Source organism: Microtus pennsylvanicus, chromosome 19, assembly GCF_037038515.1.
Source record: "Microtus pennsylvanicus isolate mMicPen1 chromosome 19, mMicPen1.hap1, whole genome shotgun sequence".
Classification (NCBI taxonomy): Eukaryota; Metazoa; Chordata; class Mammalia; order Rodentia; family Cricetidae; genus Microtus; species Microtus pennsylvanicus.
In genome coordinates, this window is record NC_134597.1 from 24,892,097 (window position 1) to 24,919,233 (window position 27,137).

Consider the following 27,137-nt stretch of genomic DNA (forward strand, 5'->3'; position numbering starts at 1 on the left):
GTCTCCATCTCCCCAATGCTGGGATTACAGGCACTGACTGCCACACCCAACTGTATGTGGGTGCTGGGAAACTGAACTCCAATCATGATTTTACCAGCTGAAACACCTCCTGGGCCCCCAGTTCCAGCACTTTTTCTGAAAATATGAGATGTTTTCCCAAGACAGTTCTTTGCAAGGGTTGCTCTGAACCCAGGACCTCATTGATGATAGGCAAGCTTCCTTGGCAAGCTGCCTCGGTCCAAATCTTATTCCTTTAAATTTTGAATTTTTGGTATTAAAAATGTGCATCATTTTAAAATCCCATCTATTTACTTAGGGCCCCTATCCTCCATGAGATCGCCTTTGTTATGTAGAGCTGAAATGATTTTCTTTATTTATTCCTCTATGAGGAGCAAAGAGAACAGTCCGTCTTTGCTCCTAAGCACGCTTTACTAAATTCACATTAGGCAAAAAATTTGACTGGAAAATTCCAAAGCTCTGTTCCTTCGTGTTGCGAACAGCAAGCACCCTGTGGTCTCTGTAATGTGTGCTACATTCAGAGAACAGCAATGCTAATCCAAATGACAGATTATTCTAGGTATTTGTCTTTGAGATCTGCGCGGTAGTTCCCCCTTCCCATTTGTATTTGATGAGTACTAATACACAATTACAGGCCATTTCCTGACTTACTCACCAACTTACATACAGGTCAGATAGGCCAAAGAAGAAAGCCACTGTCTCCTGGGTAACCCACAGAGCACAGCGAAGGTAATTGCTTCATCAAAATTACAGATTTCTCGGTAACAATGGCTGTTTATTTCACTGGCATTAGAATATTAGACTACCTCACCGTTTTTCCTGAAGAAGAGGTATTAATAGTTTTAGTAGATTATGTCTTTTTACTGACGTGTTTAGCTTTGATAATATAGTTTCATTTTTAATTAATCCCAAACTAAAAGAGATACATAACTCTTCTCTAATAGTGACTTGTGCTGTAGTTTGCATCTGAAACGCCCCTCAATCCCCCTCCCCCAGGCTCTTGTTTTGACTGTTTGTCTCTCAGCTGGTGGCACCATTAAAGGAAGTGGTAGAACCCTGGGAAGTGTGGCCTATCCTAGCTCCTGGAAGTGGGTCTCTAGGGGTGGGCCTTTGAAAGTTGTAGCCTGGCCCCCTGGTTTTAGCATAGTCTTTGCTGCCTGGCCTACAGAGCTGAAATATCTCTCCCTGCTCCCACAATCCCAACTCCTCCACTATGCCCTCCCTCCACAATAGGCTGAAACCCTCCAAATCCATGAGCCAAAACAAATCCCTCTCTGCCAGACATAGTATGTCATACACAAGCCAGCAATCCAGCACTTGGGAGGTTGAGGCAGGAAGGTTGCCGCGTGTTTCGTGCCAGCCTGGGTTACACAGTTCTGGACAAAACTGGGCTACAGTATGGGACTCTCTCTCTAAAACTTCAAAATGATTTAATTTTATTTAAAAAGGCGAGGCCAGGGAGATGACTAAGCAGTTAAGAACACTGGCTGCCTTTCCACAGGACCTAGGCTTGATTCTCAGGAGGAATCGGTGGCACAAAGCAACCTGTATCTCTCTCTTTTCCCAAGGCATCTGACCCCTTCTTCTGGCCTCTGAGGGAGACAGGGCATGAAAAACACCCATACATGTAAAACAAACAAACAAATAAATGTACAAAACTAGAGAAAAAATTTGAAAAGGAAAGGAGGGAGAGAGGGGAGGACGGGAGGAAGAAACAAAGGGATGTGTCTGTGCTCCTTTAGGTAGTCTCTGTCAGATCCTGTGAAGCTATGCAGATATAACAAAAGTACATGGTACATGCTCACAACTGAAGCTCTGTTTTGCCTGTTACTGCATAGAAGGAGCAGGAGCCGCATCATATATAAAATGTTCAGGGTCTGCTTTAAAATCCCACTCCCTCTTTCTCATAAATTCGTCAAGTGATAATCTCAGTTTTTTAATAGTTGAAATTTCAAACTTTGTTCAAAATCACTATTTCGATGCTTTAAAGAACAGACTAATTTGAAGTCTGGAACATTCTGAATGCCGATCTCAAACCCTCTTCATGGTATTGTATGTAATCCCAGCCTACAATGAGGAATTTCCAAGACGCCGGCACCGGGATTGTTTTTGTAAGAATCGACTTCTTTCAGATAAACAAGTGTTGCTAAGCATAGCTGCTATGCTCGGTTCACTTTCACTGAACATTTAGTGCCCTGACATCATCTAGAAAAACTTTGTTCCTCGGAACCCAACCCCTCCCATGCTGGGTACTGAACCTAAAGCATGCTGGGTGAATGTGCTACCCTTAAGCCTGTCTATCCCAAATGTCATCTTTTTGACATTTCACCCTAAATTGCCACTCAGGTTGCCCGGTGTCTCCTGAACTCACGCTTTCTTTGGCACCTATCTAAATGTGCGTGTGTTCAAAAGAACCTTGGCAGATATTGTGGGTGACAGTAAATGCAGAGTGACTGGGGTCTTAGGGTGGAAGTCATTTACCATGTAGCCCACCACCAATCAATCAATTCACTGAGCAGGCCGTCAATAAGTCCTCTATTCTAGCTAATACAGCTAGGATAAGGCTTCTTGGTCTTGGCACTATTGACTTTGGGGCTGGATAATTCTCTGTCATTGGAAGTCTGTGTTTGCATTATCGGATGGCTAGCTGTATCCTCTAGGTGCCAATGGCACGTCCCCCTCCAGTTCTGATAATCAAAAATGTCTACAGCTGTTGCCAGAGTTCTCCAAGGGAAGGGAGGATTGGCAGCTCCCTCAACCCAAAAACTGGGGTGTACATCCTGCCTTTTTGACTAGGTTGTGAAGACTGGGGGGGGCACAGACCCAGCCTGATTCATTGCTCTATCACCCCTTCTCTACCAACTAAATTTAGTTTCTGGCACAGAAATGCTTCTTGAATGTTCTGAAAAGAACAAAATATCTCCAGGGTTCCTCTGCTGTCGTCAGCCTTGCTCCACAAGCTCGGAACAGGAATAAGGCAACCTGGATGACTCATCTAACATTCTGTGTGTTTGTTTGCGCACAAGGAACACGTGCACGCTGCACATGCATGCAGGAGCCGAGAACCGCCTCAGGTCTTAGTCTTTAGGCTCTGCCCCCCCCCCCCGAGTTATTTGTTTCCTTAATTATTTATCCCTTTTAAAAATTGGGGTTTTGGTTTTTGTTCTTTTTGAGATAGGGTGTCTTACTAGACTGAAACTCACCAAGTACAGTAAAGTGGCTGGCCAGTGAACTCATGGAGTCACATGTCATCACACCTAGCTCCGTGGAGTCACACGCAACCACGCCCAGCTCCATGGAGTCACACGCCACCACGCCCAGCTCTGTGGAGTCACACGCAACCACGCCCAGCTCCATGGAGTCACACGCCACCACGCCCAGCTCCGTGGAGTCACACGCAACCACGCCCAGCTCCGTGGAGTCACACGCCACCACGCCCAGCTCTGTGGAGTCACACGCCATCACACCTAGCTCCGTGGACTCACACGCCATCACATCCACCAGCCTCCTAAAACTTGAGTTCTGTGGATCATAGTGCTTTAAAAGGTGACACTTTATCACACGAGATATATCCTGCCTCCTTTCTAAGATTTTTACTGTTTGAGACTGATCTGTCTATATCGTAGATCTGCTTTAGTGCCTGTGTTCATAAAAGGCTTGCCTATGTTTTAATCACATTTTGTGTGATGCTACTTTATCTAGAGTGGACACCCTACACCCTTGCCGCCAGTATTTATCATGGTCCTAGAAACATATTCTTGGGGAGGAGTGGGAGGCATTTTGATTTTAGTCAGATTGCCTCCCTTGATTAAGAGAAACTCATAGACGTGGTTTTCTTAATGTGAAATCCGAAGCTCCTATCCCTTCTTGTCGTGTGAGATGCAGGATGTCTCAGCGGCTCTCCAGTAATCTATGCAAGTAGTGATGCCTTACTTTGTATTCCTGGAAATTGCCAGAAGGCTTTAAAGGAAGAGGGGGAAAAAAGAGTGAGGAAATTTTCCCTGTGGGCAGTTGGGGAAAACAAAAATATTTTTGTGCTGTGGAGGTTTCTCAGGAAAGGAGGGTTGGCCAGCAAGTGGTTGTATCTGAGCAAGGGGAATTTCCACATTTGGGAAAACATGGTCGTAATTAATGGCTTCGGAGAGCCAAGAAAATGGACCTTGTTGGAAAAATATCTTCTTCAATGGCCAAGTCATTGTCAACTGATGGGGCCAGAAAATAGGATTGTTTTAGAATGAAATCTTTATTTGTGGATGGTTGCCTGTAAGTCCTTCCGCCTGTGAGTCTAGTAAGTACTCCTGTCTTTGCTGTGGGCTTCCGGGCTGGATAATGACTTCTTGTCTTTAGTTTTGAAGGTGTTGCTTGGATCTAGTGAGTAGGATTGTATATGTTCAAATAGAGATAATGATAGGCACTCTGGGGCAAGCATAGGGAAGGAGCTTGCCTGCTCACAGGGCAGCCATCATTAATTGAGTGTTCCACCGTCCAGGCCTTGTGCTGAGAACATTGAAAAATTACCACTTTGGCCCAGGTAAACCACAACCTGGGGCCTTGGTATCACTTGCAGTCCCTTGCCTAGGACCACACTGTTTTCCTCCCCAAGCTTGCAGCCAGTTCTTCCTCTGTGGAAAGCTGACTCCAGAATTGGAGTGCTCTCACTCTGGATACAGCCTCTTGTTCTTTAACTCCCCACCCCTTCTCTTCCCCGTGTAGCTTTGTTTAAACTACATCTGCTCTTGAATTGCACTCATCAGAGTGTCCATGGTTACTACCTCTCACTTTCTGGAGGAGAAATTGGAGCTAGCAGGTTCAGTGGTACTCCCTTCCCTATCTAGAGAGGAGTATGTGCTCAGAATGTCTGCGACCTGTTTTGAGCCTTTCTCTCATCTCAGTGATCAGTTGTGTATGATCCCCCTTGTCTCTTCTCTCGTGATTTTTTTTTTCAAGATCAGAAATAGCCTGCCAAATTTCAACAGAATTTTCCAAGGAGAAGGTTGTTTTTCAGGAAGGGAAATTGTTATGCCAGGATCTGCTAAATCCCCAAAACCAACAAGGATCGAGTCCGGTATGTAAAAGCAAAGAGCCTTTATTTTATACAAGTTTTCCAACTCGGTCTCTCAGCATGTCCAGCGTATTGGAATAATCGGAGAGCCCCGAGAGCACAGTTAGAATTGGATTGGGTTTTTATAGTAGTAAAGGTGGGGGAGAGGGGTTTCTGAGGTTCAGGACCCCTGATTGGCTGACATTTGTCAAGGGGTGTTTTGATGAGTGTGGGCTGAAAGGTGATCCTATCTACAGCGGTTGGAACGTTAGGCATTTCCTTTGGATGGTCTGTTCTTGGGTGGTGCTCGGGTAATCTCAGTTTGTGGTCCTTCCTGCAATCAGGTATTGCTTCAGGGTAAACTACTGAAACTAGGCCTCCATTAAACTTATCCAAGGCTGAGTCCTACACTGGCAGGTGATAATAGTTGGAAGTAAAGAACTTCCTTTGGGTGGTCTGTTTCTACTTAGCTTACCATGCCTGACTCCTACAGAAATAAAGCTTGAACATTAAAAAAAAAAATCTGAATTTGAAATGTAGAGGCAAGATAAACTCTGCAGACCATTTTGTGAACTGGAAAAGTGGCAGCTTAAAGTCACGTCCTCCCTGAAGGGACAGTTCCATGCTCTCAGCCCCTATGATGTGGCTTCTAAAGTTAGCTCTGTCCTGCGTCGGCAAGAAGTATGCCAGAGCCAACGTACCTGGGGTCAAAGCGTCTCCTTGTAGTAGTACGAGCGGCGGGGCTGCGTCCCCGGCACCCGGCCGCCCACATGGCTAGCTTAGCTTATGCCCCGAAAGAATTACATGGAAACTGTATTCTTTTAAGCACCGTTTGGCCCATTTCTATCTAGCCTCTTCTAGGCTAGCTCTCGCACCTGGATTAGCCCATTTCAGGAAAGACTTAGCTTGTCTGACCTGGTGGCTGGCTGCATCACGTCTGCCTGGGAGAGAGCTGCATGGCGTCCCCCTGACTCAGCTTCTTTCTCCCAGAATCCTGTTCTGTTCACTCCACCCACCTATGTTCTAACCAATAAAATGGGCCAAAGCAGTTTCTTTATTTTTTAACCAATGACCTTCCTCCATCATCTCCTTGTTCCTGATTGAACTTCAGTGGGCATTGTAATTAAGAGGAGCGTCTCAGCAGGCAGCTGTAACTTTCTACTTTTATTTCCAGCCAAACTTGCAACATGCTTATTGATGCTTCACATTGCTTTTGCAATGTTTCTTAGGAATAGCCAGGTGCTGTTGACTTTATTTCAAGATAGGGGAAGTATTTGTTTTCTGCTGCCATGGGACAAATGACCACAGATTTGAGAGATTGGAGCACCACCCCAGGTCTTTAGTGGATCTCACTATTCCAGGCATCCTAGGAGTCCAGGTGGCCTTGGCTAGGTTTTCTGTTTAAGGTTCTGAAGCTAGAAAGCGAGATGTCAGTTTAGACTCATCTTTCCTCTCGGTGCCCTGGGGAAGAAAAAACGGCTCGCAATGTCAGTTGCTCCTAGCGACTTGGCTGTGCCTTCTTCCCCGAGTTTTCCATCCCCACAGCCAGCGAGCACCCTGACATCTTTCCCCCATCTGGAATCTCAGCTTCCTTTTCTACCAGCTGAGGAAAATGGTTCCTTTAAAGTATTTACTTGACTAGCCCAGGCTACCTGAGTAGTCTCCATTGATTCAGGTCAACTTACTGGGGACTAAAATCCCTCAACAGCAGTCCGTAGATAGTGTTTCTTTCCCAGTCTGGAGCAACCATTGTCACAGTTTCTCCTACTGTAGTAAAATAATCATTCAGTAAACTTGAGATACAGTCTGGAAACGAGCTCCTGATAGGGCTATATCAAAGAGTTTATTTATTTTGACCCCTTCATTGTTGAGTTTTTTTCTTTTTTTCTTTTTTTGGTTTTTCGAGACAGGATTTCCCTGTGGCTTTGGAGCCTGTCCTGGAGCTAGCTCTGTAGACCAGGCTGGTCTTGAACTCACAGAGATCTGCCTGCCTCTGCCTCCCGAGTGCTGGGATTAAAGGCGTGCGCCACCATCGCCCGGCTCATTGTTGAGTTTTTAAACATACATGTAGATCTTATTTTTAAATGCATATGTATTTGGGGGTCTGCACCCTGATACTTTTCAACAATACATGGTTTTAAAAAAAAAAAACCTGTTGATGGGCCTGTTTTGAAACACATTGTGCTTCAAGGGCTTGTGGATTTTTAAGAGGTAGAGACTAGGGTTAGGGTTGAAGCAAGGCATCTTGCATATAGAGGACACCATTGTGCTGGAGAAGGACAGTTGTGTGTAAAGAAGGGACAGAGGCTAAGATTTTGATGAACCCAGAACATAGTTTGTTCCTGTTTTTAGTATAGTCGCTGAAGATCTTTGAGGATAGTAAGCCTTTTGTTATTTTCATGTTTTTGTTTGTGGTTTGTTTGTTTTACAGTACTAGGAATTGAACCCAGAGCCTTGTACCTGCTCGGCAAGTGTCCTGTCACTAGACTCCAGCTCCAGCCCTTTTACCAGATTCGATGAACAATCCTAGAAGTTCAAACATGAAGTGATTGTGTGTGTGTGAGCGTGTGAGCACATGCGTGTGATTTTTGAGGGATACTTGACTTTTCTCAATATAGGTGCGTTTTGGATATGCAAATAAGCTTTACTAAGATGTTGTATCCCTACTGTAGATATGAACGCCCCCCATTTTAAGTTCCATGTGCTATATGACCTGTAGGTATACTGGAGATCTGCAGTGTAGGCTAGCTGTGTGGACCCCACTAACTGCTGATCTCAAAATCTGAGCCCACAGCCGGCCGTCTTAGAACTGAGAAGGCCAGGAAAAGGCGAGGAAGATCATAGAAAGAGAGAAGAAAAAAGACGCCATATTCATTTTGTTGATCTTGTCATTATTTTTACTGGGTGAACTATTCAATGAAAACTTATATTTTGGTTACGGAGGAGGAGATAGCTTTGGCCTTTGGAAGGAGCATATGTAAAAATATGAAAATGTAAGAAAAAGGGAAAGCATTTCAGAGGCTAAATATTCCCATCTTTTCTCAAGAACATTTAGGCTTTCCCCATTTTTGAATCCATGGCCAAAACTGCAGGGAGGGAGGACATTTCCCAGATGTTTCTCTCGAGTTCTCCCAGACGTTCAGAAAATGGCGAGAAGAGGCTGTCATGCTGTCGCAGAGAGAAAGTTCAGCTGCTGTAGAAGACATTTAATGATGGCAATTGAGTAACAGAACTAGAGTCCAAATGACACGTGCGACTTTGGAAGAGAGGGCGTGGGCAAAGAGGCACAGTTGGGGTATCGCTGTTGCAGCCAGTGATATTAACTGTGGTATCTTGAAGCAATATGCATTCTGTGTCTTTTAATTTAGTGATCTTTCTCCACAATGGATCATTCCAGGGAGGCTGGTAATATGTTACAGATGTTGTTTTTACCCGCAAGGTTCGTGTTTTAAAAATCTCACCCTTCACGCATGCATGCATTCATTCAGAAACATCTGTGAGACCTCAACATGTGTCATCACTTGGGTAGCGGGACACAACAGCGACAGCGACAGGTGACATCCCCGCTCACCGGAAGCTAATGTGCTAAGATGAGGGGTTAGAAAACGGGCACCCTTGCTTCTCCTTGCAGGCTACGTGATTAGGCATGTTCATCCCAGGCGACATGAGAAGACGTGTTCGACGTTCATTTCTGTTGCTGTGACAGTTAACCTGATAAAAAGCAGCCTAAAGGAGGAAAGAGTTTATCTGACAATCCCAAGTCCATTATTTTGGGGCAGTCAAGACAGGAACTCAAGCAATTAGTCACATCGACAGTCAAGGAGTGAGAGTAAAACACATCCTTGGGCAGGGAGAGAATGACTCAGCGCCTGCTCAGTCCAGAGGACCTGAGTTTCGTTCCCAGTACCCAGATCTGGCAGTTCACCTGTAACTCCAGCTCCAGGGAAGCTGAAGCCCTCCTCTGGGAGTAAGGGGCAGAGTAAGGAATAGCCCTGTTATTCCTCCCCAGTAGCTGCTCCTCTCGCCCTCCTTGCTGATGGAGCCCTCTAATGCATCCAGCACCAAGTGTTGAATCACAGTGGCCTGAGTCGGTCATAAGAATCCCGTTCTCTTTCCATAGGTACTCAATTTCCCGTCTTCTAAGAGAGTCTTGTTTGGCTAATGAGATTTGAGTGAAAGCCTTTGGGGCTATGTAGCTGTCTGGAGTTCCATCACAATTGTCGGAACCTTGGTAGGCAATCCTGATTTTAAGAAAAAGGCGTGAAAATTAAAGCTCGACATGTTAAAGATGACAAGGTAGAAAGCGGGCCTGGGTCCTAAGTAGTATCGTTGAGTGGCTGAAGCAACGCCATTAATCATCCATTGATCTGTAGTCTTATATAACCCCAGGCCGGCCTTGAACTCGTTCTGTACTTGAAGAGGGAGGGTGAGTGATAGCTTCGGACCCTCCCGCCTTTACCTCGGTAGTGCTAAGATTATGCGCTGCCATTTTCCTGGTCATTTCTAAGGTTTCTTTTGTTGTTGTTGTTTTGTTTTGTTTTGTTTGTTTGTTTGGATTTTTCGAGACAGGGTTTCTCCATAGCTTTTGGTTCCTGTCCTGGAACTAGCTCTTGTAGACCAGGCTGGCCTCGAACTCACAGAGATCCACCTGCCTCTGCCTCCCGAGTGCTGGGCATTTTCCTGGTCATATGCAATGCTGGGGATTGAACCCAGGGCCTTGTGCATGCTAGACCAGCACTCTCTCCACTGAGCTACATCCCAGCCACACATCTTGTTCCTTAAAAATAATTAAAAAGTTAACTTCCCTTTCTGCCCATTATTTTATCTGATACAAGAAGGTTAAGAATCATTCTTTGACCATGCCAGTTTTGAAATGCCCTTTAGATACCTATGTGGAAGTAACCGTCTGGTGACTTAACTCCCACAGTGGAATAAAAGTTCTAGACCCTTGAAATCTACCTATAGAGGCGTGTAGCCTGTGACTATCATTCTAGCATGAGCATCCAAGTGTCAAGGCGAGCAAATTGTAGTGGCTTTAGAGACCCCAAATTAGAAGCTGGACATTAGTGTATACGACTGACTCAGGATGGAGAGATGGCTCCATGGTGAAGAACACAAACTGCTCTCGCAGAGGACCCAAGTTCAGTTCCAAACTGAGTGAGTCGGCTCACAACCACCTGTAACTCCAGCTAGAAAGAATCCAACACCTCTGTTTTCTCTGGGTGCCTGTATTCATCTGTACATACCTACATAGATGCACACACAAAGACACACAATACACACACACACACACACACACACACACATAATTTAAAAAATAAAGATACTTAAAAATTGAATCCCCTAAACACCACCTCCTTTGGTTAGGTTAGCAAGATTGAAGTTATAGCAGAAAACACAGTCTCCAGTGTGCGAGAGAGCTGACTCTGAGGACCAGGAAGGCTCCTGCATTTCCAGCGGCCTTCTGTCGCCTGGGCGGGGCAGCAGCGCCGCTTCAGAGAACTTATTTCCCTTAGGATGCTTTCTTACCTACATAGCACAGAATCCGTGTGTTGCTGCATCTCCCCCATTACATAACAAACAGCCTGTGAAAAATCCCTCACTAACTTACCAAGGAACCTAAAGTATGCCAAATTGAGCTGTTAGCACAGTTTCTTCTTGTTGATAAAAATCACTGTCCGCAACCCAATCGCAGCATCTCCATTAGAGCTCTTACCCTGTGCTGCATTCCCGGTTTGAGTCATTATGGCTGCTGACTCTAGTGCTTTCTCCCCCCTGTACAGTTTCTCTGTTTCCAGATGGCTTTGACTCCATCTATAGAAAATAACAAGTGGAGGGGCTGTGGAGGGGTTTTGTTTGGTGGGGAGTCTTCTCAGAAATAGCTATTGGTGTGTGTGTGTGTGTGTGTGTGTGTGTGTGTGTGTGTGTGTGTGCAAGTAACCAATTCTAAAATGATGGCTTTGCAGGGTAAATATCCTTGTGCTCTCCCATCCCGTTGAGCTTTATGTTCTCCTCGGGTCCACTCTCCCCGCTTATCGCTGGGGTGAGGGGTGGGGCCCGACGCCTTTCACTTTGTCTTTCCCTTTTTATTCCGACCAGCTCTTGTATTTGTTAAGCGCTGTTTTGGATCTGCATTAATTTGAAGTCCCTGAGGAGCACAGTGTTCCCAAACACTGTATTCTGCACTCTCATGCTCAGATCACTTTGTGACGCCAGACACCTCCTGGGATCCCAGGAAATGCTGTTCCTTTTTCAAAAAGGGGATGGGCAATTATTCTAGGATGCCCATAAGAGATCTTCCCGGTTGAGTTCCCCTCGTTGAGTTCCCCTCACCTTTCTTTTAGCCCCCTTGACTTAGGATAAAACGTTGGCTAATAGACCCTGAGCCTGAGAGAGGACTTGCTGGTCTGTGTATTTCTGCAGAAGCAGAGGTGAATATTGACTGGTCTTCCAGGGAAGAGATGATAAAAGCTTTGGGACAGGAAAGCTCGTGGCTGTAAATGTGAGGTGCTGGGGAGATGACAACCCTGTCTCACCAGGTAGGCCTCCGTGCCTCACTGTGCGAAGCCGCTCTTTAACCACAGAGAATGGTCTTCCAGACAGAGCTCTTTCTGCTTAGTGGCATATGCTGCAGGTGGGAGGAGCTTCTGTCCAAATACTCAAGTCAGCTGTGTCCACATTTCCCTTCTCTCTGCTCCCCGGCTCTGTCTACAACGTTTGCACATCTTCCTGCCAAGCAGAGTTGAGCTTGCCTCTGAATTCTGCAAGGGCAGAATAGGACCATGGACAGTGGTCCGGCTACCCGGCCCCAGAACGCAGGAAAGTCAGGAAAGTTGGTTTTCCTTAAGCCAAGAAAGCCTGGAAGAGGGTCTTTGCACAAGCTTGCTCAGCTTTCTGGAAGGGCCACTTCTCTTTCTCTTTTCCTTTGGGATGAGATTCTTTCAGAAGCCAAGATTCCCTACACTAGCTTTCAGCTAATCACACACACACACACACACACACACACACACACACACACACACACACACATTTTTGCAAATGTTGCTCTTAAGATGTTTAAATATATCTTCATTATGAAACATCTCAAACAAACAGAAAACGCTTTATCAGACATCTGCACTTGAAACACCCACCTGTACAGATCTTAGTATTTGAATTATTTGTGCATCTGTTATAAGACGTCTTTAAGTAATGTTGCAGTTTCTTCTACCCCAATCTCTTTCTCCCTCCCTTCCCAAAAGTAACTGTTGCTGGGTGGTGGTGCTGCATGGCTTTAATCCTAGTCTTCTTGAAGCAGAGGCAGGAGGATCTCTGTGAGTTCAAGGCCAGCCTGGTCTATAAGAGCTAGTTCCAGGACAGGCAACAAAGCTATACAGAGAGACCCTGTCTTGAAAAATCAAAATAATAATAATAACAGTAATTGTTATCTTTAAGTTGTTATAAGTCATAAATCTATATACCCTCATTTTATGGCTGCATTAATAAGCAATATGTATAGTATCGCTTAGTTTTTAGAGTATAAGATATAAAGCATGGCATCACCATATGGTTTTTATCCATCATCAGTTTTTAGATTTCATATTGCAACCCAAAGAATAAACTCTTTTCTTACAACTGCTGTAGATCCGTGCCTCCTTTGACTCTCTGCAAGTTCCTCTCGTCCCTTACTTTAAGAACTCCTGGGTTATTTTTAGTTTGCTATTTGCTCTAGCAAACAATGCTGCAATTAACATTTGCATACCAGTTTCCCGGGCATGTGATGCCAGGGGTTTCCAGGCCAGAGCTCTCTGCTGTTGCTGGCGTGGGGGGTAGGGAGCTCTTCGTTGGGGAGTAGTCTGTCAATCAGCACCCCTCCACCCCCAGATTCCTGGAGCATCACTGCTTCCTATGTGTGATAACAAAAGTTGCCTTCAGACACTGGCAGGTGTTTCCTCAGGGCCAGCACCACCTTGGCTGATTCTGCTGATTGGATTCACTAATACAGGTGGGGGACCCAAGAGTTGGGGCTACTGGCTCTCAGCATTGATTGGCATGTAAGTTTTGATTTTGGTTTCCCAAGACTTCTGTTTATCTTTATTTTTTAAATATCAGATATTTTCAGAGTTAAAATTTTTGTTGGCAATTTATAGATATAAAATGGTGACATTTAAAGTTTTGTTTTACCATAGTTTCTACAGATAGTGAACATTTCCTTGTGTGTTTGATCTTTAGGTTTCTCCTTCTGGGACATGTCTTATTCAAATCTTTTAACAATTTTCTTTCTAGTTTTTTTTCATTGTTCTCTAAGAGATCATTATAATTTTCAATACCAGCACTTTGATGATTTTACATTTGGGAAACATCTAAGTTTATCCTACTTACGTTGTCAATGGCATCCTTATATTCTGAATTGCTGAAATACAGTCGTACTTTCTGTCTTTCATGTTTTATACTGTTGTGTTTTATTTGATTTCTTTCCCATCCCAACTGTGTAAAGATAATCTGTATTTTTTCTGAGGAATATATAACTTTAAAGTTCACATTTAAGTCTTTCAATCAAGTTAAGCCATTGTGGGGTACAACAGTATATGCATATACAATTATCCCAACACACACCTAGTTAGCAGTTTGGTTTTTTTCATATCTGTTTTCTTGTGCCATCTCTGATTTAAAATTTTGATATTTGGTAGAACCATGTCCAGACTTGGATTTCCCTTCGGTTTCTTCACTCTCATGGTAGACCATCTGCCCGACAGATGGAGGTCTTTCTCCTTTCTAATTGGGAATCCCCATTGTTCTCAGGCATCTGTGGACCCTGGCCCCGTGCTGTGTAGTCTAGATCCAGCCCTTAGAGTGGGTCCAGTATCTTTCCAATGGGACGTAGGTGGAATTATGTTAAAGTCAAAGTGGAGGGGATAGGTAAGATCCCTTTTATTCTAAAAAGTCCGTAAGAAGGAGACTTGCCCTTCTTTTCTTTCTGTAAAATTGGAGGAAAATCCAAAGCCTGCTACTCTGGCAGCATCGTCCCCCTGCAGGAGACACACTGGAAGCTGGCTCACTGAGACTGCCTGTACAGAAAGATGGAAAGGTCCCAGTTCTTTATGATGTCATCGTGCGGCTGCAGTAACCAATATTGGGTCTCCTGCGAGCTGAAATAATAAATTTCTTACCACCGAAGACACTTTATGTTGTATGTCCCTATTATTTGCAGCAACAGTTTGATCTTGTATTTTTAAATTATATTTATTTATTGTGTATGTGTGTGTAGGTCAGAGGACTATTTCTGGGAGATGTTTCTCTTCTTCTATCACGTGGGTCCCAGAGATTGCACTCAATTTGTTAGGCTGTGTGACAAGTGGACTTAGCACACTGGGCCATTTTACCCACCCTGAACTTTTGTTTTCGATGTGAATTTTGTGATCATTGTTCCATGTTTCCAATCAGATTGGGTTTTTTTTTTCAGTGTGCACTGAATGTAAATGTTAGCTTGAGGAGACCTAACTCCTCATGATAATGAATGTCCTAATTCATGAACATCTTTAATACTTAATGTCTAATGTTTCTGTAGAATCGAGAGGGTGTCACTGAGATTGGTTCTCGTGCCGTAGCCTCTTCTCTCTCAGTCTCCCGACTGTTAGGATTGCAGGTGTTCCAGCTTCTTCTCGATTTTCTTGATAGACAGTTAGAATACCCAAATAAGGAGAATTAATATCTCCCTTACCGTGCGGGGATAGCAGATAGAGGCCGTCACAGAGATGTGTTGACTGTCATTTTCTGTCTTGTGTATTCCCTAGTGGAGGCTCACCAGCAGACCTCAGGCAACCTTCTGGGCTCCTTAACAAGCCTGTATGGGTGGGGCTCTCAGTCTAGCCCGAGTTGTTAAGCGTCGGATCTGGCTCACACCACTCTCCCCCACTCTCCTCGTCTGTCCTCCATCAGCTTTCAGACCCACAGGCCACTCAGGACCCTGTCTTCACCCCCATTCTTCGCTTTACATTTCCAGCCCGTAGAAAAATTTTACTTATTGGACCAATATTTTCCTTTTGTATTTTAATAACTGTTAGGCTGTGGATATATATGTGCAGGGGTTTGCGTGTTGAAATTCAACCCTCATTTTAAGATATTAACAGAGTAGGAATTTAATCTAACTGCAAGGCTTAGAAGTGGAGCTTTTGGCTGGGATTAGACAAGGTCATCAGCATGGAGTCCTATGACTAATGCTGGTGTCTTTATAAGGGGGAGAAAAACCAGGACAGACAGACAGACAGACCATATGACATCCTGTGCTACTCTGAGAGTCTGATAGGTTAAGATCACATGCAGGCTCTTCAACCTTTTTCCAGACAGGGTTTCTCTTTGTGACAGTCCTGGCTGTTCTAGAACTCACTCTGTAGACCAGGCTGGCCTCGAACTCACAGAGATCCGCCTGCCTCTGTCTCCTGAGTGCTGGGATTAAAGACTGGCACCACCATCACCCGGCTGAACTTTTATTCTTTCTAAAGCGATTGAGCCTTACACATTCTTTTCTATAGTAAGGCAAACACAAGAACCACTGCTTTGTTTTGGAATTGAGCAAATGCCTCCAAGGCTTAGGTACAGAAGTGCTATCTTGAACAAAATTCTGAATTCTGTCATGCATTTTTCAAAGAAATACAAACGTGACTTCAGCCACTGCTAATACTTACTGCTGTAATTATCACCAAAGACAGCGTGGCTATGGTGGTTTGAACGAGAGTGTCCTCCACAGACCCATGCGCGCGCGTGTGTGTGTGTGTGTGTGTGTGTGTGTGTGTGTGTGTGTGTATGTGTGTGTCTCTGTGTGTGTGCTCACTCTCCCTCCCTCTGTCTTCTTTGTGTTTGTGGTTGTATCAGCTCCCAGCTTCTGCTGCCATGCCTGATGGCCATGATAGATGGACTCCTACCCCTCTGGACCCTATAGCCAAAACAAATTCTTCCTTATAGCCGTGGTCCTTTATCACAGCAACAGAGCAGTGCCTAAAGGAGCTTCTCAGAGTTTTCCCAGTGTCCTTCAGGCCCTGGTGCTTCCTGAACACGGAGTTGCGTTGCGTTTGTCATCTGGCTAGCGGGGAACGGTTGAACATGCTGTTTTCTACACCTGAGAAAACTAAGACCTCTTGCTTAATCATAGTGGGGAATGACCCGGCGGAGCGAGAGTTCTGTGAGTTCTTCCAGACTTGAGGCTTGGCCTCGCATATTCTGTGCCTTGAGGAAAACAACGCTCTGTGGAAGTGTTTAAGCTGAGCCAGCCAACCCCATCTCAAGCCCATGCCCGCTTTCCTTCAGACAAGGTCCCATGGGCCACGGAGACCCCTGGTAAGTGCAGTATCACCACCCAAGGAACGGGTGCTGACTCTCAGCAAAGTGGGCAAGAAGGAACTCTCAGCGGTATTTCATCTGGAAAGCGAATTTTGATTGAGGTCTAGATATTTTTTGTGCTGCTCCCCTTATATAAACTTAGTATGTAAATATAATCAAAATAGCAGTCATTAACATTGCAAAACTTATTTATTAAAATATGTAAAGCAGACAGCTGCAACAGTGGTAACTAAGAAGCATAAGAATATTTTGTTTAACAGATATTTTTTGAACTCCTACTATGTGCTCACATGGTACAAGAAGTAGACCTACAAAGATAGATGACATAGGTCTCTGTATAATTAAAAATTGAATTGGTAGGCTGGGAAGATGGCTCAGCAGTTAGAGCACTGCACGCTCTTCCAAAGGACCTGGGTTCAATTCCAAGCACCCACATGGCTGCCCACAACCTCCTGTAACTCCAGTTACAGAGAATTTGATGTCCACACTAGGCACATATATGGTATACAAACATACATGTAGGCTAAACACCCACACACATGAAATAATAGTAATAAAATTGACCTATCGGACCTATGGGTAATATAAAACAAATATAATAAGATATATTAAAAGAGTGTTGGTTTAGGGGCTGGGGGATGGTACAATTGCTAAGAGCAGGCACTGCTCTTGCAGCGATCCTGAATTCACTTACGAGCACCCAGATCTAGATTTTCACAACTGCTTAAAATTTCATCTCTTGGCTGGGCAGTAGCGGCACAAGCTTTTAATTCCAGCTCTCAGAGGCAGAGGTATGCAGATCTCTGTGAGTTAGAGATCAGCATGGGTTACAAAAGTGAGTTCCAGGACAGCCAGGACTGTTACCTTTCCTCAAAAAATAACAAAACAAAACCTAAAATTCCAGCTCTCTCCTGACTGACGTGGGTTCTGTACTCATGTGTATATATCCTCCATGTGTGTACTCACACAATAAAAACTCAAATAAAATCTTTTTCAAAATTGCCGTTAGCATAGCTGGGCGTGGTAGGTGACCATGGCCATGATAGTGCTTTGAGATGAGGCCTTTTGGTGGGTGATCAAGAGTAGACTTACCAGTGTGGGGCCCTGGCGATTAAACCGGGGGTGGAGGGGATGGGCTGGGAAGGTGGCTTTGTAAGAAGAGAAAGACCAGAAAACACATGAATACCTTGTCTCCTTGCTGAATCTTTCCCGGTAAGACTGGTGCTACACAGATTACTAAATATGTGTTAGGCAAGATGTGAGAATTCGCCATTAAGAGGCTAGAACTAATGGGCCAAACAGTGTGATGTTCTGTGACACTTTGCATCTGTGGCAGCAGGAAGGTTATCATCGGGTGCAGCATCTTTGACTCCCAGAACTATAAGTCAAATGAATCTCTTTTCTTCATAAAGGTACCCAGTTAGTTTTATATATTTTGTTAAAGCAATGCAAAACAGACTACTACAACAGCCTTTGCTTTTAGTTTAGAACAAACGTTTCTAAGGATTTGAACAATACCTTGACCAGAAATATAAATTTGTGCCAGCTGGTAGTGGCACAAGCCTTTAATCCCAGCACTTGGGTGATGTGGGAGTGTCATATCAACCTGTTGATTTCATTGGTTAATTAATAAAGAAACTGCTTGGCCTGATAGGTTAGGACATAGGTGGGTGGAGTAAACAGAACAGAATGCTGGGAGGAAGAGGAAGTAAGTTCAGACACCATGCCTCTCCTCTCTGGGGCAGACGCGATGGAGCAAGCGCCAAGTCAGACATGCTGAATCTTTCCCTGTAAGACTGGTGCTACACAGATTACTAAATATGTGTTAGGCAAGATGTGAGAATTAGCCATTAAGAGGCTAGAACTAATGGGCCAAGCAGTGTTTAAAAGAATACAATTTGTGTGTTGTTATTTCGGGGCATAAGCTAGCCAGGCGGCCGGGAGCCTGGTGGCAAGAATGCAGCCTGCAGCCCCCACTACACTTGGGAGGTAGAAGCAGGAAAATCTCTGTTAGTTCAAGGCCAGCCTGGTCTACAGAGCAAGTTCCAGGACAGCCAGGATTGTTATATAGAGAAATCTTGTCTCGGAAAACCAACTATAAATAGATAGGTAGGGAGATAGATAGATAGATAGATAGATAGAAATATGAATTCATGTTGAAGCAAGAGGATTGAGTCCAAGGCCAGCCTAGGCTACATAGTAAGAGCTGATCAGGAGGGAGAGGAAACAGAAGAAGAGAAGGGGGTAAATTTCAAGAGTTGTTGTGTGCCTGTGTTCTTAGCAGCATTATGCACAATGGCCAAGAGGTGGGAGCTCCCTATGTCCACCAATGGAAGAATAAAGAAGTAAGCGAAGTGTGCATAGGATGTGATATCATTCAACTTTGATAAATGAGGGGAATTTTGACAATTTAGATACAGATAAACCTTGAGAACACTGTGCTGAGTGAAAAAAGCTAATCACAGGAAAGAGAAGTTACTCTCCCATATAGGAGTGCCTAAAATAGATTCATAGAGCTGGGAAGTGAATCTTAGTTGCCAAAACCTTGGGGATGAGAGAGATGGTGTAATTTAATGGGTGTATAGAGTTTCAGTTTTGCAAGAGGGAAATTCATCGAGATCGGCTGTGTAATAGTGATGAAAATGTTTGGCCACAAGATTTTAGCTTAAAAAAATACAGAGTGTAGGCTTCCTGCAGGCAGGGGTCTGTGGTGCTCACAGTCAGGTTTCTAGTATCTAACAGAGAGAGGGCTTGATACATAGTAGGTACTTGACTAATATTTTGCCTGTCTTTGGCTTCTCCTCCCCCACTCAACATCCCATGCAGCAGGACAAGGGCCAAGTGGTTCTGGGAGCCAGTTCAGCAAACAAAGGCTCTTCTCTCAGGGCACAGAGGGGAAGAATTTCAAATATTTGTGATTTGATATTTGTCCTGGTCAGAGCAACTCTTCTTTCCTCCCCAGTTATGCTCCTCCGAGCTCAGTTGGCATTTCAGCGTCCTAAAGATAGATCCTGTTTCTACTTCCTAAAGCAAAATAGAATTGCAATGGACTTTGTAAGAAAATAAAAAAAGTGGAAGAAAGGCTGCGAGATGAAACCGTGATTAGGCTCCTGGGCGCTCTGCAGCCCCACACAGGAGGAGGGTGAGGTAATTAGCGTGTATCTGCCGCTCTGTGCTCGGCTTTGTCCCCTCAGTGCCTGTCTCTTTCTCTTGTGCTTATTTTTCCCCCACTTGGCCAAAAATAGAGAGACACAAAAAAGTTTCCTTGTACTTTCTTTGGCTTTTCTATTTTTTTTCCTGGTGTTTTTGGTTTCCTCTTGCACTGGCCCTTGCTTTTTCTTACCACCTCCTGGCTCTCGCAGCCCCACCCCTTTCTCAGTATCTGTTTTGGAACCCTGGCTTGGTGCAGCGTGTCCAGGAGGGGCAGCATTTAGCGATGTACGTCGGGTCCCTGAGCTGAGGGGTATTCCAATGGAAGGATGACTGTTTTCCAGAGCAGCCATAGGGCGGGTCTTCTTGTCGGCTCTGCTTGTTCTGGGTCTTGCGTGACTCTGTGGTTAGAATTCAGAATGGAACCTCTCTGGTGGCAAAAAGTATCAGAGAGCTTTGTCTCTTCATGCTGTTGTGGGGACCAACTGAAGACCCTGACCACCATAGAACCAATCCAGTGTCCAATGCCGGGCAATGTGGTCACGTGGTCACATGACTTTTCAGAGGTCACACTCCCCATCCCTTTCTAGTTTCACTTTGGTTGCTGGGATAAATAATCTGACAAAAATCTGACCTTTAGGGGAGAAAAGGTTATTTTTTGCTCACGGCGCCAGGTTATAATACATCATAGCAGGGAAGTCGGACTAGCCGGAGCTTAAACCAGCTAGTCATATCACATCCACAGTCAAAAGTAGAGAAAAATGAATGCATGCATCCTGGTGATCCGCTCAGCCTCTCCACTCTTATGCAACTCAAGACCTCCTGCCTAGGGAATTGTGCTGCCCACAGTGGACTGGTACTTCCCGCATCGATTAGTTTAATTAAGACCATCACCATAGATTTGCCCATAGGCCAACCCAATATAGCCAGGCCTTCACTGAGATTCTTTTCCAGGTGATTTTAGGTTGCATCAAGTTGACAAAGTTAGCCATCACACAATCCACAGCAACATAGCAGGCACTGCTCTATGCATTTTAAAAACATTACTAACACATTTAATTCTTTACATAGTAATTCAGGCCTCCCATACAACAACCCCGGGAATTGGGGAACGACTCTTGTCTGGATTTTGTGGGTGAGAAGCTGACACCTGGGGAAGGGGGTTCCATTCCACAGTTCTGAGATCCACATTTTTAACCATTTGGTACTTCTGCTTTATAGTTCCCTAGATTTCCTTTGGAGTTTTATGTCTGGCTTCATGAAATGTCTGCACCAATGTCTAATATCGCATGTTGGGCAACAAGTATCTCTCTCTGACCCTTTCGGGCAGCTCCTGGCACTTTCGTTAGCAATCAGATCCACAAGGCTCCACCCTGCAGCAGACGTAGAATCTGACCTTTCTTTTCAGGAACCAGAGGATGAGGAAACAGTTTTTAACATACAAACTTGAAGAACTGAAATTTCAGCCATGGTGTTATCACCCTGCACAAAGTGCCCTACCCCCACGTAAGCAGAGACAGTCCCCTGAGGTCCGTCACCAGCCAGGATGAGTTCGCGAGGAGCCATCCAGGCTCTTGGGAACAGGGTCATGAATTTTTTAGGTGATTGGCTGGAGTCAAGAGACTGCTTCGGAGCTGCAGGACAGACCTTCCGGTGATGGGAGCAAACTGGTCTGGAAAGAAGCCCATGACCTTCGCCTGTTTACCCTAGGAAACCATAACCAGGGCCTTGGACATCACGAGGTGCTGGCTAATCCTCAGACTCTACCTGTGTTCCCCTGGCTGGGCCCCAAATGGCTTTCCCTGGCAAGAAGAGGGAGAGAGGAGGACTCACAGAAAGTCAGGGAGACCTTGGGCTGCCGCTGTCGGCGCTCAGGCTGGCATCTCATGGGCACACAAACATTTAGCTCCTTTCCTCCACGTCTGCTTCCCACTAGTAGTTCCCGGGGCCTCCGCCCACCCAGACCTTCTTCCCACAGGGCTCTGGTGTCAGCCTGGCTAGGACAAGCCGAAAGTGAATCCTGCTAACAAATCAGCTGATCACATCCGAGTTAAGGCTTGTCTTCTGCATGATGCATGAGCAGCTTCACAGAGACAGCACAACCAAGACGCTTAACAACAAGAGGCATGGCATCCAGCAGTAGCATCAGGCTCCTCGCTATGGAGAGATCTAGCTGGGGCCTTGGTGCTTTGGGGCTGCCGTAACAGAACACCGTAGCCTGGATGACTTAAAATCTACAAAATGTATACCTCATGGTTCTGGAGGCTGGAGTTTAATATCAAGGCGCTGGCAGGTTTCATATCTGGTGAGGCCCAGCTTTCTGGTTTAGACAGTCCTCACATAGTGGGGAGAGAAGGCAGCACTCTGGGGCCTGACCCTCCCCCATTTTTTTTTTTTATTAAAGGCCCTAACCCCTTTCACGAGAGCTCTGGCCTCATAACATGATAATATTACCACCTAGAGGCCCAACTGTTAGCACCTCTACTTTGGTAGTAAGATTTTCCAGCACATGAGCTGGAGGAGGAAGGGTTGCATCTTCATAGCAACTGGTATCCCATAACCCTCCTCACATGCTTTTTAGTTTGGTTTTCTGGTTTTTTGAGACAAGATCTTGCTATGTCCCCTTGGCTGGCCTGGAACTCAATATGTGAACCAGACTGGCCTCGTCGGGACTCCCAGAAAACCCTGCTTGCCCTTTAGGGAGGGGAGTCTCTCCTATAGCCGTGGACTCTTCAGTTTAATGCACTTTTGACCCAGGAAGGAAACCAAGGTGTTTATTAGGTCCTAAGGCCTGCGCCCTCATGAGTGAGGTTAGTGTCCTTACAAAGAGAAAGCCCTAAGAGATGCCGTAGCCACTTTCACCAAATCAGAGCTCAGTAAGGAAATGGCTGCCTGTGTACCAGAGAAAAAACCAGAGCTCCTTGGGATTTGGGAAGATGGCATGGCCCCCGCAATCAGGAGAAAGGGATTGTCCTTAGCCTAGGCTAAGATGGCAGGCTCAGCGCTGTGGGTAGGCTCTTGGAATCCTGGCAGGTTTCAGAAGGCACCGTCACCAGCCAGCCCTCTTGCCCTTACCCAGTCGTCTCTGTGCGACTTCTGGGGACTAGCCTCCAATGGACACCTTTTACTCCCAGACCTCTGTGGTTCTTCCTCGACCCCTTTCTCAAAATACTCCTCTCCTTCTTTCCTCCCTCGGTGCCAGACTGCTGGCATCTGACTCGCGTCCTGTGCAGGCTGCCATGTCTGGCTTTCCTGGGTTTATAATTGCCTCTGGTTAAAGTTTAAATAGATGGGTTTCAGCCCAAGAGAAAAATGTAAACAAGCCGTTGGTGCCGGCTCGGGCAGCTGGCTTTCAGTGCTCCTGAATTCTGCACGATGGGAAATTCACTTTGCTTTTCCCCAGCCCTGGGACTGAGCCTCCACCACCGCTACCACAGGGTTTTCAGAGCCCTGAGTGCCTCTCTGAAGCCATTGAAGCCATGAGAGGCTTTTAGAGGACCCGCACTTTTCCCTTTTAACTCAATTAAGCCATCAGGATCCTGTTCCCACTCTGGCTAGTGGGTCTGGGAGGCTGAGGTGAGAACAGGGTAGCAATCTCCCTTAGGCTGACCGCCCAACAGGAAGGAAAGGAAGGGACTGTCATTTCCCAGCTGGAATTTTTTTCTCTGAGGGGAGGAGGGGTTAAATTTGTTGCCTTGGGGGTTTTGGTGGATGGGGAAGACCTTCAGTCAGGAAAATGGGGCCATTCTTGGCTGAGGAAGATGGCTCGATTTGGCTGTTTTTTCTTAGAAGTAAGCAGGCCTTTGTGTTTCTGTCAAGGTTTTGTTCATCCTGGTGGTTTTGTCTTAAGAATACTGACTTTTTATATTTCTCTGCTTTGTGAGTTTGTATACTGGAGTCGGAATGGATTCAGCAATACCTCGGGTCCTTTAATCAAGGACTTAATTGGATCATTGCCTTCTCTACTCGGAAACCTTCAGTCAGTCCCCATTTCTAGTTCAGACGCCTATGCGGAAGCTTCTGTGGTCTGGCTCCGCCCCTCCACCCCCTTCACCTTCAACTATCCCAGGCCCAAGCTGAACTCAGCTGAACTGGCTTGAACTCTTCCACCCTGCGCATAACCCGTTCCCTTGGCTGCAGTGGTCTAGAGCTCAGGCTTGCTCCCAGCACAGCTCAGAGCTGCCTCCCGGTGTTCTGTGGAGCTTCCCTGATTCCCCCGCAATCTGAGTGGACGCTTCCTCCAGCTCTCTTGCAAGCCTTGGCAATCCCTTACCCCAAACCCTGTTTCATTTTATCAGTCAGCCAGCAGCTGCGTGTCAACTTCTCAGCCTTGATACTTACTCCCCTGAGTGGAAGATCATTTTTCCATCCCTCCCACAATGTCCAGAGTCAGATGTGACCCACAGTGTCCAGTAAAGTATTCAATCTTTGTGGGGCTGGAGTTCCTCCGACTCAGGCCCTTAGACCTGCTAAATAAGCACAAGACCACGGAGCTGCACCCCTAGCCCAACACTGAGGCTTTGTTTTCCAGCCCCTCTGAAAAGCTGTCTGACTCTTCAAATTAGCTCTTGGAGTTGGGCTTGGTGACCCTTGCTTGTAACAAACAAACAAAAATCCAAGCCCACAGCCAAACAAACAAGCTCACAGAAAATAGCTCTTGGGAGTAACAAAGAGACAGGGTTCAAGTCTTCACTCCTCCGAGTGTGGGGCTACTTCCTAATTGTGACTGTGGAAAAGGAAGACAACCACTTCTTTTTGGGGTCAAATTAGTCTGAGATCTTCCAAGTAAAGCCTTGAGCCGTTTTCAGGGGCGCTGCCTCCTCACGGTGGAGCTGGCACCCAGACTTGAGGTCCTGTTGCACCCAAGGGTCCCGCTGCAGTAGACAGCTACAGAGTGCTGCAAACGGGCAAGTGGTCTGGCCGTAGTGAGCAGGCACCCAATCCTGTGGAAAACAGTCTGCTGGCGCGGACACCCCAGTCTGTGTGAAGGGTGGTGGTCAGCTGACCCGGATTTGCGCTGTCTCACACAGGCCGTCTCCTAGTGGCCTATTACCAGAAATAGATGGGCAAGGTTTTGGAAGAAGGAGATCAAAGACATCTCCATCCAGCATGACAGGACCCTGCTGTAGTTGACCTTGGTCAGTAGGAACCCAGTCCTCAGGCCCTGGTGTCTGCGCTTGCTACCAGAAATTCTATCCATACACCCACCACGAGGACCAAGGTTCACCTCTGTAGTAAGCGTGCTAGGGTTTTAATGATAAAGAAGAGGAGGAGGGCACAGTTCCACCCACCTTTATCTCCTCTTTCTACTCAGACCTCTTCAATATTGAACCATTTTACTCTAAGATACGGACCTTATCCGTCAAGGTTGTATGATGCATTTTCCCATTTGCCAGCATAATCGTCCTCTGCGTAACTGCTCTTGCAGGGTTTTGAGAGACTCTTTTTATTATTTATTTGTTCCACTTATTTATTTTTGAGACAGGATTTTACCGTGTAGCTTCAGCTGGTCTGGAACGTGCTCTGTAGTCCAAGCTGACCTTGAACTCACAGTGAACTCACAGCCTGCCCCTGTTTCCAGTGTGCTGGGATGAAAGGTGTGAGCCTTCCCGCCTGACTCCTCTTGTGGGGAGCGCTGGACCTACTTATTAGTCGCTAGAAGACAGGTGGGCGAGAACGCTGAGATACCAGGCAGCGCTATGTGCTGCTGAGCTACTCCTACCTTTAGCTCCCAGTATGAGGTCCGCTCTTCTCTGTGGGTCTTAGGAGGGATGCCAATGCAGAGCCTTGGAGCCTCGTCTCTCCTTCCATCAGAGTCTCCCATGAGAGGGGAGCATGGCTTCCAATTATTCTTTGAGTACATGTTACTACCATGTGTAGCAGTTACTAAGAGTAAAGCTGAAACAGCCAGTGCCTGTGCTTCTGAAAGTCTCAATCTAAGGGTTTGCTGCCACAAGGAAAAGAAAAATCTAAACTAGGATTGCAGGAGGCACAGGCAGAGGCAGTGGTGTCTCTGGTAAAGCTCCAGAGTGGTGACCCCAGTTAAGCCTTGAGGAACCAGTGCGTGGCTGTCAGTAGTCAGCGCTCTCCAGGTAAAGGAACCCAGCTGCTCTTTCTTCTGCTCTTACCAGGACAGACAGCTTGAAGCCTTCACCTCTGTCGTCTTTAACCTGTGTGGCCAAGATCCGTACGTGTTCACTGCTTTCATCCACAGGGCCAGCTAATAGCTGGAGTAGTGTGAGCTCCCCCAGTGGGAGTGTGGAAGAGTCAAGGTGTGTGTGTGTGTGTGTGTGTCTGTGTGTGTGTGTGTGTGTGTGTGTGTGTGTGAGAGAGAGAGAGAGAGAGAGAGAGAGAGAGAGAGAGAGAGAGACAGAGAGAGAGAGAGACAGAGAGAGAGAGACAGAGAGAGACAGAGAGAGAGACAGAGAGAGACAGAGAGAGAGACAGAGAGAGACAGAGTTTGAGAGCTTCTGGGTGGGTGTCCATTTGGATGAGATACTAAATGTTTGTGTGTAGCTGTTTCTAGAAGTTTCTGCCACCGACAGCAGAAGCACAGCTACAGAGAACGAAGCCACAGCTAAGTACCTCCCAGGCAAACTGTGCAGGCAAGGGGAGCCTGAAACAATCCCGGCCGAAACAAAAACAGAGCAGGAAGTTGCATCATCAGAGGAAGACTGCCAGTGTCATGTTGAAGAGACGCAAATGTCACAAAAATAAAATATGTGAGTCTTGCTTTGCCCGGGCACACACTGTCACCATGCTTTCTTCTTTACCGTGACGTGGGATTATTGGAATCATATTTGGCAAAGCAAACATGAAGAACACTGAAACACAGAGATGGGAGAGTGTTGTTACTTTTACAGTTACATGCACCGTGCTTTGTTTATTTGTATCAGCAACTGAGTACAACTTAGCTCTGTCCCTTCGTGTAAATGTTTTATTCTCAAGAACTTTTACAGGCTATGAGACTGTGTCAGTGAAGAACATTTAACAGGATGAATGATTAGCACACGCTGAGAAATTCTAACAAATATGTTTTAACGACAGTGATATGATTGAAGACATCAGAGCAAGAAAGAGAGATCCCACGGGTATTACTTCACTTTTCATTTTGGTTCATGCAGAAAATATTAGTCTCTTTACTAAAAAAGAAATAAATAATTTTCCTTTTGATTAGATCAATGGTTCTCAACCTTCCTAAAGCTGAAACCCTTTAATACAGTTTCTCATGTTGTGGTGACTCCCAACCATAAAAATATTTTTGATGTTGGGCGGAAGTGGCTCAGGCCTTTCTAATTCCAGCACTCGGGAGGCAGAGGCAGGCAGATCTCTGTGAGGTTGAGGCCAGCCTGGACAGGCTCCAAAGCTACAAAGAAACCCTGTCTTGAAAAACCACAACAACAAAAAAGTTTTCGTTGCTACTTCTTAACTGCAATTTTGATACTGTTATGAATCATAAATGTCTGATATGCAGGATATCTGATATGTAACCCCTGTGAAAGTGTAGTTCAACCCCCCACAGGGGTTGAGACAGATTAGATTCTCGTAACTGCACACATGAAAAGGCGGTAAAAGGTTGAGGTAGCATTTGAATATACTTGACATTTTGAAT

At 45.6% G+C, this 27,137-nt stretch overlaps 1 protein-coding gene across 5 annotated transcripts in view; it reads left to right on the forward strand.

The window, feature by feature from the left end:
• LOC142838364 (uncharacterized) overlaps positions 1-27,137 on the forward strand; it is a 169,731-nt gene that overhangs the window by 75,765 nt on the left and 66,829 nt on the right. Inside the window, exon 4 of one of the 5 annotated variants that reach the window (XR_012908546.1) lies at positions 3,197-3,672. The exons of the other annotated variants lie outside the window; for them this stretch is intronic. The gene's annotated coding sequence lies outside the window, so the exon portion shown is untranslated. Of the gene's footprint in view, positions 1-3,196; positions 3,673-27,137 lie in introns of those variants that run through there. 5 annotated transcript variants of the gene reach the window in all.